Genomic DNA, 10,633 nt, shown 5'->3' with positions numbered 1-10,633 from the left:
AGGCAGGGCAAGACCGAGTGAAGACCAAGACCAGTGTGAGTCCAACACAGCATGACAGGATAAAAGTTGGAAAATGCTAACCATAGGCACTCCTCAAATTGATCTTAAAAGATCCACATTCCCAAAAAAACAGCATTCTGTCACAATATTTTAATAACCCAATTTAGGGAATCCTTATCAAATGTTTGCTCTAAATTAGGTGTTTATGTTCAAAAAAGAAAATATTGGTTCATTAACTTTTAAATATTAATATCATGTTGACCTCAAGTGTATCGGCCAGGCTTAGATAATCTGGCTATCTAATCTGTTACTGCCTGTTTTCAGTCTGATTGTGACTGTGTTCCAGGATCTCAGCAATTACCTTGGTGGGTACAGTGTCATTATGCAATAGAAATGAAAATCCTAATAAACTAATAAACTGGAAATGATCCTTTAAGGTATAAGATTTTTATAGGAGTATGGGATTTTGAGATGGAACCAAACCAAAATGATCCTTAAAAGTCCCATATTGTAAAAAGTGACATTTACATGTCTTTTTTATTTATTATAAAGCAGGTCTAAGTGCTATATAATAGCCAAACTCTTGCCTGAATAAGAAAAAAAGGAATAAAAGAAAGCACCTTGAGCTTGTTAGGCCAAGTTAGAGTTCCTGTGGAAGTGTAACCTGCATCATTTATGTGATTATTTCTGCTCTTCACGGGCTTTAAAAATGTGTCTTGCTTACTGACAACACTGTAATCCTCTCCTCTGTTTGTTGTCATCACATCCCCGTCATTTGTCTGACATGCTTCTGCAGTGTACCGGCTGTCATTCAGGCTCGCTTCCTGCTCTGGTGACATATAATGTGTGTGTGTTTATATACTGTATCAGTGACAGTTTAGAACCGAGACGCCCCAACTCAGAGTAACTTCCTGTATCTGTGTCATGTGGGTTTCTCCACTGCCACGCCTCTTTAGGAAACTAGCGGCAGGTCCTGAGTGTATTGATTCCAATTGGAGACGTGAATGTGAACACAGATTATGAGCGATTCTTTCGCCCCCAAAGTCACCAAACTAAATATTGGACCCATTCTTCACTACACTGAAATGGTAATTTTCATAGAAACAGATAGACCTGTTTCTGTCTCAGGAACAAACTCTCGCGAGATCTGACGACGCAGATTTAAGCTAACGTCAACTAACGTTCGCAAACGCCCTAACGAAACTAACTCGGGTAGTGCTAAATGTGTCTTTTAGCTGTGTAAATAGATAATCTTAGCAACAAAAAAATATGAATAAATTACACGAATATAACTTTTCATCCATCCACACGACTTACTTGGTCTTGTAGTTTCATACAAGGCCACGCCCATTTAGGAAAGTGTGTACCGTTTGGCTCAGCGTGTAAAGCGCTCTTTAATTATGGAGAATCTTTGACTGTATATATACAGTGTGTGTGTGTGTGTGTGTGTGTGTGTGTGTGTGTGTGTTGCATGGTGAAGGTTGAAGAGATATGGACAGACAGATGGACAGAGATAGAAACACCTCAGCAGAGACAAAGAAATGACCTTTATTTGTGAACTGGTTCAGCAGCACACGGTGGTAACGGACAGAAAGGCACAGATAAGGATGGCAGCAACAAGAGCAAGAGAGGGAGGCTGAGAGAGATAGTGAGAGAGGCGAAGATTTAAAAAAAAAACACAGGAAAAAAAGAAAAGAAAAGAAAAACACCATAAAACGTTAGAGTCTTAGCAGCCAGACAAATACCTCTCTCCACCTGTAATCACCTCCTGCAGGTCAGCTTCTGCCTCGCCTCAATCCCCCAACTAACTCTGAGCCAAGCCATCAAACGCCATCTCTTCTTCTACCTCCCCTTCCCTCGTTTCTCTTCTTTCTCTTTACACGGACAGAAAAGACCTTGATGTTTTTCCAATAATTGGCAGCAGAGGTTGACTATTTTTTCTCCACCCCCCCTCCCTCTTTTTTTCTGTTTTTTTTTTTCCCTCTCTCTTTTTTTTTTTTTTTTTGCTCTTCCTCTTACTTCACAGATGAATACTTGGCCCGGGATCAAAGGAAGACCCCGACCGGCCACTCCGGCCACCACAAAGGGCCGTTGGGCGCTGGCGTGGGGCCAGGTGCTGCACGCTGCACACAGCCAGGGATAGGCCGTGCAGATGGGGCCTGCAGAGCCCCCCCCCCACTCCTGTGTACGAGAGGTCAGTGGCTAAAGTATCAGAGCATGTGCTTCCTGTCACATGATCTGGTCGTGTGTGACCGACTCCCTTTTGTTTCACACGCTTGTGTTTCTCTCCGTTGGTTCGTTTACTTCCTGCAACTGCCCTGTCTTTGTTCTTTTCTACGCCTATCACCAGGGTTGTACAAATACTTACTTACTTACTTAAGTTACTGTACTTAAGTATAATTTTCACATATCTACTGCCTACTTTACTTCGTTATTCATATTTCTTTTACATTAACAATTACATAATTACTTAATTAATTATACATTTCCTAAATAAAAAGTATAGTTTTACTCCGGTATGTGTCCTCTAAGCATCTTCGTTACTCTTCACTTGCAAGAAATGTGTTTGTACGTTGGAGTAGAAGTTTCTTTGTCGATGTCGGACTTCATAATCAAAGTTGTTTTTTTACTTTTATTTCAAATAATTAGGTACATTTAATATCAGAAAGTTACTTGCAAGTACAGTAAATATCAGCTACTTTAACCCTTGCGTTGTCGTCGGGTCAAATTTGACCCGTTTTTTCAAAATGTCTATATCAGAAATATGGGTTTCTATACCTCATTTGGATGATTCCATACATCGCGCTTCGCAAGTACAACAAAAGATAGGATCTCTACTTTCATTGACTTATGGGGGGTTTTAAATCAAATTAATTAGCATTTGAAAAAAAAAAGAAAATCTAAACCAGACTGAACATTGACATTTACCCTTCTGTAATTATCCTTCCTTTAATAAGAGTCTAAATAATTCATAATTTCTGCTTTTTTAACTCAAGAATTAGGTATAATTTCCTATAAATGAGGTGTACTGACCAGGAATTCCAAAAATGAGTGTAAAACTGGTAATAAGTTGGTGTTAGTGGTTTTTATAAATAGTAGTGAAAAGAAGTGGTAAATGTAAAAAAAAAGATAAATAAAAAGACAAAAGTGTCAATAAAAGAGACAAAAACGTCAGAAAAAGTGTAGATTTTCAGGACGAAAAGTACATGGTCGAATGGAAGACAACACAAGGGTTAAGACTCAAGTACTATTCTAAATGGTGACTTTAACTTCTACAAAAGTCATTTTCTGGTACTTTTACTCAAGTACTGCTTTCAAGTACTTGATTACAACACTGCCCGTCGCACACTCTTCTTCTCTGACTTCCCGTGTTCTTCTCTTCTGTTCCAGAGTGCAGATCTGAGAGTGAGAGACTGGCGGCCTGCGTGTCCAGCGGGAACTGAACCAGCTGAGGTAAACATCTTGCCCCCACGGACAGAACCGTGTTTAAATGTTTGAGGAGACCCGACTAGAGTTTAGTCAAACACTTCCCTCTACCCTCAGCAGTCCTTGTTTAAATATATACGCGTTACAGCCAAGTCCGATGTCGCTGAGGCCAGTACAAATAAATTGAGGCGGAGGACACAAAAAGTGGGATAGATAAAACAAATGAACAAGCCCTCGTAGTCCAAATATATATGCAACACCCAGCTTGCTTCTCAACTCCTTCGACTGACACGTTTGCAGAATTTTCTCTGAGGACAGCCAAGATGTTACTGAGGCAGAAGAGGATTGCGGGACTCTTTCATTGCAGACAAATTGTGATTAGCTTCGGTAAGATTTGTATAACAAGTGTTGTGAAAAAGGCCGTAGTGAGAACCTTTGTTGCTCACTTTGCAGGTAAAAAAACATATATATAAAATGTCCAATACAGTTCTAATCTGTATTACAGCTGGGGAAGTTGAAAAGTATTGACAAAAGAGCACACAGTATACACCAATACAGCCTGGTGAGTATTTGGACCCATATTGTATGGACATGCTATACCTGTGGAATCAACCAAACAGTTTGCATTTTGTTGCTTTCTGTAACAAGCTCCTGTCATTTTTTGTTTTCCGATTTTTCCATTCGTTTATCTACTCTTACTATCCTTACCAACTTGCAGAAAAGTGCAGCAGTGAAATATTTGACCAAAAGTAAGTGAGTTAATTTGAGTTAAAAAATGACATGGCACAATCGTCGACTTAAAAAAAAGGGGTTTTGGTAGTGTCTGATTCAAATGTCTGAAACCAGCAAAAAGCATGCAGGACTTAAAGGAGCAGACGTCAATTTTTGGCTGAGAAAAAAAACACAAAAGCAGTGTTTTTCCACACTCTGCATGCTGTCATGCATGAATCCCCGGCTTCAGCCATATGTTTAAGATTAGATGTACTTTTTTGTTAGACGAGAACACAGTCAACAAAGCTCTGCTGCTTCCCCGCTGGTCATGAATCAACTGGGCTCTGTCCACGCCCTCTCCTTGTGCTCTTAATTCTATTAAACACATGATAACAGCCGTTACGTGAGGGAAGAACAACACAACATTGACAGTATAAATGATGGTATGAATCATATTCTTCTTCATGTTAACTGCCACACAGTATGTGTGTTCATTTCTGGACGACGTATGTGTTTAATCTGTGGATAACCTGAAAAGAAGAAGCATAAAGTCCTCCAAACCATACGACGATATAGGTTGTTTATTCCTACCTTCTAATACAACCATTTCAGGAGCGTTTCAAAAATTAGCGCCCCTAGCGGTGGCAGGAAGTATGACCCACAAGCGTTTTGGCATCCCCCATATCCAGGGGATTTTTTGATAAGGCACAACAAAACATGCAATAATTAAATCCCCCTTGCAATACCATGGATATAGTGCCACCCTGGCCATGCCAAAACACTTTTTTTATGAACTTCAATATCCAATGGAAAATAATGAAATGGCACAATGTGGTGTCGACATAAAACACAGCGCTTTCAAGCCGGGGAGCGGAATTCACTTCCCGACGAAAACAAAATACCTTCACCCTGGAAACGCTCGTTCGTTACTTGGGAGTGTTTTAACCACCATCTTTTTCCTAAACTTAACGAGTCGTTTTGGTGTCTAAACTTAACCGTCATCACCGCATTGACGCTCACTTTTTTTGGCTAAACTCCACTACCACGGCCCCTGAAAGGACCGTCCTCTGGCGGTGCCTGTAGCCGGCTCGGATTTTATCATTCCATGCACTATAGACTATAGAGATTTCAGATACAGTATTAGAGGACCACTAAGGCCTGTATAAAAGAGACTTCAGATACAGTATTAGGGGACCACTAAGGCCTGTATAAAAGAGACTTCAGATACAGTATTAGGGGACCACTAAGGCCTGTATAAAAGAGACTTCAGATACAGTATTAGGGACCACTAAGGTCTATATAAAAGAGACTTCAGATACAGTATTAGGGGACCACTAAGGTCTATATAAAAGAGACTTCAGATACAGTATTAGGGGACCACTAAGGCCTGTATAAAAGAGACTTCAGATACAGTATTAGGGGACCACTAAGGCCTATATAAAAGAGACTTCAGATACAGTATTAGGGGACCACTAAGGCCTATATAAAAGAGACTTCAGATACAGTATTAGGGACCACTAAGGTCTATATAAAAGAGACTTCAGATACAGTATTAGGGGACCACTATGGTCTATATAAAAGAGACTTCAGATACAGTATTAGGGGACCACTAAGGTCTATATAAAAGAGACTTCAGATACAGTATTAGGGGACCACTAAGGCCTGTATAAAAGAGACTTCAGATACAGTATTAGGGGACCACTAAGGTCTATATAAAAGATACTTCAGATACAGTATTAGGGGACCACTAAGGTCTATATAAAAGAGACTTCAGATACAGTATTAGGGGACCACTAAGGTCTATATAAAAGAGACTTCAGATACAGTATTAGGGGACCACTAAGGTCTATATAAAAGAGACTTCAGATACAGTATTAGGGGACCACTAAGGCCTGTATAAAAGAGACTTCAGATACAGTATTAGGGGACCACTAAGGTCTATATAAAAGAGACTTCAGATACAGTATTAGGGGGCCACCTAAGGTCTATATAAAAGAGACTTCAGATACAATATTAGGGGACCACTAAGGTCTATATAAAAGAGACTTCAGATACAGTATTAGGGGACAACTAAGACCTATATAAAAGAGACTTCAGATACAGTATTAGGGGACCACTAAGGTCTATATAAAAGAGACTTCAGATACAGTATTAGGGGACCACTAAGGTCTGTATAAAAGAGACTTCAGATACAGTATTAGGGGACCACTAAGGTCTATATAAAAGAGATTTCAGATGCAGTATTAGGGGACCACTAAGGCCTATATAAAAGAGACTTCAGATACAGTATTAGGGGACCACTAAGGTCTGTATAAAAGAGACTTCAGATAGAGTATTAGGGGACCACTTAGGTCTATATAAAAGAGACTTCAGATACAGTATTAGGGGACCACTAAGGTCTGTATAAAAGAGACTTCAGATACAGTATTAGGGGACCACTAAGGCCTATATAAAAGAGACTTCAGATACAGTATTAGGGGACCACTAAGGCCTATATAAAAGAGACTTCAGATACAGTATTAGGGGACCACTAAGGCCTATATAAAAGAGACTTCAGATACAGTATTAGGGGACCACTAAGGCCTATATAAAAGCATCCAAAGAGCACCATGTCATGGGACTTTTAAGTACCAAAACTATTTAGTTAAGTTTATAAAAACATTGTGGTTTGGGTTCAAGTCAGACCTCCTGTTACGCATGTGACGCTGAACGTTACATTGCTCCGTTTGTAAAGTAATTTTTAAAAGAAAACTCGCTGTTTACGGTTAATTTTTAAACGGGACTTGAACCCCGGGCTCATGGATGAAAGTCCTGTGTTTGTTTGACCCATCAACCATCCCAACCTACCACCTTCTGTGCTCTTAAACTTCATCACCTTACTTCCTGCTTTGCTCAGTCATAATTCCTACCACTAGAGGGCGCCACCACTATCAACATAAATATGAGACATAATTGCTGCTTGACCAAACGACCTATGGGAGCATTTATCAGGGGAGGACAGTCTGGAACGTTAATATGCGTTATGCAAATGTCTAAATCTCCATCTCTCTTTTTGACATTAACCTCTTGCTCTATGGTAAAGCAGCTAGCAGCCAACTGCAATGTGAATTTAATCCGGTATGAAGCCTCTGTCAATCGCAATTACAAATGATTAAAGTGATACGGAGTCATCCAAACTTTAAAGCTGCATTCGTTGATTTTCTGATCACTAGGGGGCAGCAGATCAAGCTGTTAACACATATCATATTACCTTGTAAAGTTGATGGCTAACATGTTAGCTAACAAATGCGCATTTATACATCCAAAAGCCACAGAGCAACATTGGCATTCATTTGACGCTGTGATCTGTCAACATGAGTAGAGTTAAAATATTTAAGGAATTATTTTGCGACTTTTTATTCCATTGTCAAAACGTATCACTATTAGAACCCATTTTAAAGGAGAAACCTACAAACGTACGTATTACTGCCACCTCTCAAGCTGACAAGGGGTGAGTGGTATTATTATTGTGAATGAACCTTTATATAATCTAATGGTTACCAGGCGACATAACTGCAACAAATACATTGAGGCTACATCTACACTACTACATTTTGGTTTAAAAACGAATATCTTTTGCTACGTTTGCGCCTCACGTCCATACTGCTCCATCGTTTCAGAGCCCCTAAAACAGAGACATGTGGAAACACTGCTGCCCCCGTTTTGGTTTGGAAACGGCGGGGTTGCTTTGTAGTCTGGACGGGCACAAACAGAGACCTTTGAAAACGACAACGCACGTCAGTCAGTCTTACCGGTTAGGCAGGCTTGCATATCAGTAACTTACCTATCGCCAATGTTGTTCTTTCTCCAAACTAAACATATTCATCCATGGTTTTTAACCGCAGAGTAACGTCAGACAATCTGCTTCCTCTTTCCACCGGCACGCACATGCCCAGTGTCCAATGCGAATGGTCATGTGATATGTGTTGTCAGACATATTAATACAGAGATTAATTTGACTACAGAGCTAAAACCTTTTTTGTGGACGGTGATCATTTTTGTCTCAAAATGCTGCTTGAAAATGAAAACATAATAGTGTACATGTGGCCTTAGTCTCGCTTTGCCAGACCTACCTCCACAGCGCTGCGCAGGAGGGTCTGGCTAGTCCACACAGCATTCTGGGATGGGAGAAAAACGTACTCTGGTTTTTTGGCATCTCTTTAACCCAATCACAAGCGTCGCTAACCACCGGACAGATCCACGTTGCTGCTGCAAAATAGCCTCGGGAAGGAACTTGTTTTGGTGGAACGTGTGTACGTTCAAAAGTAGTTTTAGTCGTACAACAGAAAACTCAGATTGGACAGATAGTCTAGCTAGCTGTCTGGATTTACCCTGCAGAGATCTGAGGAGCAGTTAACCATAGTCCTCAGAAATCCACCGGAGTTTAAAATGCCAACACACGGAAGCGGAAGGTAACAAGACATCCGGCCGAAAACAGCTCCAGTGCATTTCCGGTGGCACCGGAGCAATTCCGGAAGTGGAACGTCGTTGATATAGACTGCAAAAGACCAATAATACAATACACTACAAGATACACTACTGATATCAGGAATAGGACATGAGTGAAGATTTGGAATGATGCCATGTTCCTGGCCCTTTATCTGGCTCAAGTTAAAGACAATAATTTGATAATCGTTTGATTTGGAGTTGCTTTTTAAAAGACTTAATCAAAGTATCACTGTGTGTCACTGTGTGTGAAAAGCATAGCTTTCTGTGAGTAGGTCCACTGTATGTAGTTCAGGTAACGCTAACCCCCTGCCGTGTAGAGGTAAATAAAGCTAACTAAATAAAACAACATGACAGACTTAATGTGACCTTTATGGAAAAAAAAAAAGCAGTTAGTTCCAACTCAATAATGGCCCACTTAACGTAGACAGCCTACTAATTAAAAGAGCAGAACAAAAATGATAATGCAGTTACCTAAATAGGGTCAACTGGTTGGTTGTTTAGCTTCAGTAGTAACTTCTTGGCTGTTAGAAAATTATGAGCAAAGAAGTCTGATGTTGTTTTTCTGTAATAATGGGCATTATTTTCACTTTTATGTGTTCCTCCTACAGAGAAAATAGGCCTGATCTCTCCCTTTGTGGTTGCTCCAACTGCTCACTTCCACCACCCACACAGCACATTTTCCCAGGCAACAATGTTCCTCCAAAGTTTACACACAATAAATAACGATATGCCCAAAGCAGTTAGCAGTGGCCCCGCACTCCGTTTCCTGGCTGGAGTTGAAATAAAATGGTAATTTTGACTTGAGGAGGATTTCAAAGGGATGGCCTCTACTTTTCATCTTGGTGCATACCACGAGCTCGCCGACACATTCACGCTGGGATTTGAGAAAGAAAAAAATAGAAGAGAGGGGGAAAAAAAGAAGCAGAATTTTAAGTTTTTCTATGAACTTCCTTCATTTCTTTTTTCTGCCATCTCCCCACAGAAACAGAGATGTAACGTTGCTGAGATCTCTCCTCCAGATGGACAGCATTTATATAAACAACAATCCCCGTCTCAGGGAGTGTATGATTGATGTGTCATTGTCTAAAGATTGTTTCCAGGCATTTGAATAGATAATTCAGAGTATTTGATGTAGACATTTTTCTTCAAAGGTCAGTTGTGGGGGAAGAGCAGGGGTGTCCTCTATCTCCCTTGCTATTTTTGCATCGAAGCCTCCAACTAGCCCGACTGCTTTTCACAGGGGAGATTGACTGACAGTTGAATCGTCCTTCTGCTAAAAGATTACAAGGTGGTTTCCAAATCCCCATCTGAGATCTGCTCGCTATCTCTGCTATGCAAAATACCTTTGTCTCAAACAAAAGACCTTAACACTGTGTGGATGTGCCCTGTGCTTATTTGTTTTCTAGGTCGGCCTACAGTCTTGCAGTGCGATAGGAGCGAAAACCAAAGATGCAGCGGAAGGAAGGATTGGCCAGGAACCCTATTATCTCAGCAACAAGGAATGAGAAATGGAATTAAAAACACCCAAAACAAGGTCTGTCGCACACCAGCCGCACTGGCTCCTATCTTCCCATGTACCGTATATAACATCCTTACGCTGCACAAAACCCACACTAAAAATCAAAACAGCCTCGCACTTTGCACGGTATCTTATTTCCTACATCACAGCGTTGCTCGCGCTGACCCAGCAGCCACAGCGATATCGAGGGTACACTTTCCCTGAGTCGGCTGATCACATTCCATTGTCAGTCAGCCATGAGGGAAACATCCGGGTGACAAAAGCAGGGTGTGAAAAAAAAAGAAAACCCACAGTGGTGTCTTCATTATCTCTTAGCTCAGCAGGCCGTGGACGAGGCCAGGGTTAATTGCTGTTGATTAGACGTCAGTACGCACGGCTGAGTGAGCTTACAGATCTCACTGAGGGGACCACAGAGGGAGAAGAGGAAAGGATGAGGTCGCTCACAGACAATGATGTGAAATCAGTGTCAAGTGTTCCTCCTCGGTGGGT

The 10,633-nt window shown here is 40.8% G+C and overlaps 1 long non-coding RNA gene across 1 annotated transcript; it reads left to right on the top strand.

Moving 5' to 3' along the window:
• The first annotated feature begins 2,046 nt into the window (after positions 1-2,046).
• On the top strand, positions 2,047-10,315 carry LOC120575186. The gene is made up of 3 exons (XR_005641960.1): positions 2,047-2,194; positions 3,391-3,453; positions 10,032-10,315. It is a non-coding gene; the product is annotated as an uncharacterized LOC120575186 (long non-coding RNA).
• Positions 10,316-10,633: the final 318 nt, after the last annotated feature.

The sequence above is a fragment of the Perca fluviatilis genome, chromosome 1 (assembly GCF_010015445.1).
Source record: "Perca fluviatilis chromosome 1, GENO_Pfluv_1.0, whole genome shotgun sequence".
Lineage (NCBI taxonomy): Eukaryota > Metazoa > Chordata > Actinopteri > Perciformes > Percidae > Perca > Perca fluviatilis.
Note: the sequence above shows the minus strand (reverse complement) of the source record. Positions and strands in the feature narration are given on the sequence as shown.